This window comes from Argiope bruennichi, chromosome 8 (assembly GCF_947563725.1).
Source record: "Argiope bruennichi chromosome 8, qqArgBrue1.1, whole genome shotgun sequence".
Lineage (NCBI taxonomy): Eukaryota > Metazoa > Arthropoda > Arachnida > Araneae > Araneidae > Argiope > Argiope bruennichi.
This window is the reverse complement of record NC_079158.1, coordinates 68439165-68442198: the sequence shown is the minus strand read 5'-3', so window position 1 is coordinate 68442198 and position 3034 is coordinate 68439165.

Below are 3034 nucleotides of genomic sequence, written 5' to 3'. Positions count from 1 at the left end.
TAAGATATTTGTTGAAAACAAAATTATATTTGAAAGACAAATATCTTTAGATAAGATACTAAATATATATGGATTTATCAATGTACAATCTGTATATTGATCTTTTTTTCTAAAGGAAATAACTTTCGTAAATATTTTTTAAGAGTTATATAACAATTGGGAATTATATAAAATAAGAGAATACGAGAAATTGTTCTCAAACAAATTATTAAAAATTTATTCAACAAATTATTAAAAGCATTTTAAAACACATTAATGCTTGCAAAAATTAAGCAATATGCCTTTAAAAACTTTTTAATGCATTTTTATAGCGTTGGATGCCATTTCTATATTGGAAAATTTTGTAATAAAAATGTCTGAGCTGGAACGAAATTCTAAAATTTAATTCTCATTAATGACTATCTTAGTTTAAAGATCTAATATAAAATAAAAATCAAGCCAGCAATTCTCAATAGACTAAGCGTAGATTAGAAGAAAAAAAAATGCATCTTATAATCATCTGAATAAGATCTCTAAGAGGCAAACGTGGACTGATAGAGAACTTTGGCTTCGGAAGACAGCGAATTCGAGGTCCGATTCTTATAAGGATTTGTTTTTGTTTTTAATGAGTTTCTATCTAAAATCCTGTTCACTTTTTCGTATTAAACAACCTTCACAATAAATAGATCCTCGCCTCCCCTCCAAACAGTTCTTATCAATTACAGGAAATTGATCTATTAAAATAAACTACTCCAATAAATGAATATTTTTTTTTGTTATAAAATGTTAGAGGCATGCAAATTCGATACAGAAATAATTATTTATTTAAAAAGTTTGTTTTAATGAAATCAGTTCACAGCATTGAACAGATTTTTTTTTTATTTTGTCACGTCCACTGAGCTGGAAACAAAATGTAGCAAGGGTTATTTTCATATATTATTTTAAATTTTTATACTAACCAAGGCCATACATTCAAGGTCTAATCCAGAGAAAAGAAATATTTTGGCCAAATTTACAATATGTAATAAGAATCATATAATATAGAAAAAGTGAAAAACAAAAATAATAATTACTGTTTTTTTTGTGATATATAAGTTTTTTAAGTCTTTGACACTAATTCAATTTAAATTAATTCTAATTCTCAGAATAACCTTATCCCCTTCCTCCATAATTATATACAACTGTACCCACTGATAAGTAGTTTCAAACAAGGTAATAATCACATAGTTTTTTCAAACCGTCAGAATAAATGTTTATAAAATACAACTCTCACAATGCATTTATCTTAAAATAGTTGTAAATATTGACAAGAAATTTATTCATTGAAAAATTTTCTAACTTCAAATCTAAAATTAAAAAAAAAAAACAACAGTATTTTCATGAAGGAATTTTTAAACATTCAAAATTTGTTGGAAAGGAGAATAAAAAACTGGTAATGATTTAAGTAAGAATTATTGAGCAATGTATAGTTAACTCTACGAAATCTGTTTTAAAATATTTCACACATTTGTTACATTGACTAGGAATTAAAAAGAGTGACTCCAGATCTCTTCTATTGACAGCTTCGATTAACGTTCAAAATATAAGAACAGTATCGTTTTAGGCTTCATTCATGTACTTTTTTTAATTCTTTATAATAATTATACGGTCACACGCATGCATGCATTCACATAAAAGAGTTGAATTTTGAATTTAATATCGTGGCAAAAAGCACGTATATAAATACAAGTAACAAAGCAGTAAAATGTTTTATTGTAAAATTATTGTAAAGATATTGTTATTAAAAATAAATATTTATTAAAATTAGAGGAAAAAAGTATGCAGAAATAAAAATTCATCGCAGGAAAACTAATGTTTTGAACTTTAAAACATAATGTAAAGAAATTATGTAAAATTGTTTTTTTTTATGCATTGATATTCTCTAAAATTAATGTTTTCGAAATTTTGAAAATGCTAACATTTTGATTAATTTTTAATTAAAAATCTAATCCAAATTTTGATAATTTTTTTTTAACATCTATCCAGTAAGTTGTAGTCACGTGCCAAATTTGTTAGCAATAGATCCTACGGTTTCCCCGTAGAACATTTTAAATAGCTTTTCCATCAATCATGTTGCAATTCTTAATTAACAAACCGTATACTGCCTTGCCGGCGTCCGTGCATAGGGGTAGCGCATCTTCCCCGTGATCTGGAATTCCCGGGTTCGAATCCTGGTTCGGGCATGGTTGTTCTTAATCGGTGTTCTATCTGCGAAGTGTGTGAATGTGCCCCCTTTAAAAAGGGGTTGTGCAAGCAAATGTGTGAGTTTCATCTTCGTATGAGCTAGAAGTCAGAGTTCTGCCCTCGGGTGGTCAGGGGTCTTTACCCTCAGAAGCTACTGCACCCCCTTTCCGGGATAACGCGGACACGACATCATTATCATCGGTATACCGCCTTATAAATGTTATCATATTAAAATTTAAGTAGTTCCAAGTCCATTGATCTTCTCTAGTATAGCGTTTTGAACAATTCTTTCATCCTGAATATCACAAGTGACAGGTAGTGTACCAATCCATAAACGGTATCAAGTTAAAGTGGGAGCAACAAGATAATTTCACTGATTAAAGGCATCTGTAACTAAAATTAATGAGAGGAATAAAATCAAATTTCATATAATAACTTTTAAAAACATGGGGAGGTGAATTCTGCAAATAAATTCAAGAACAAAAGTCATTGATGGAAGAAAGTTTGAGTTTTTTGGACTGAAAACGAATAACATCCTCACGAAAATAGATTATGTTAAATTCCATTACATTACATCACCTACATTCCCGGTTTTTGATATTCCCTTCAAGTAGATGCAAATGGTAGATTTAAATTTTAAATAACGAAATAATGAAAAAAAGTACAAAATGAAAGATGCATACACAAAAACATACACACACAAAAAAATAAATGACACAGAAAAGGAATCAATAATTAAAAAATTGTAAAGATGAGAGGTATATGTCATAGATAATAAAAAAAAAACGTGGGAAATTTTTGATTTTTGGACGTGAAAATAAACTTTAAAACA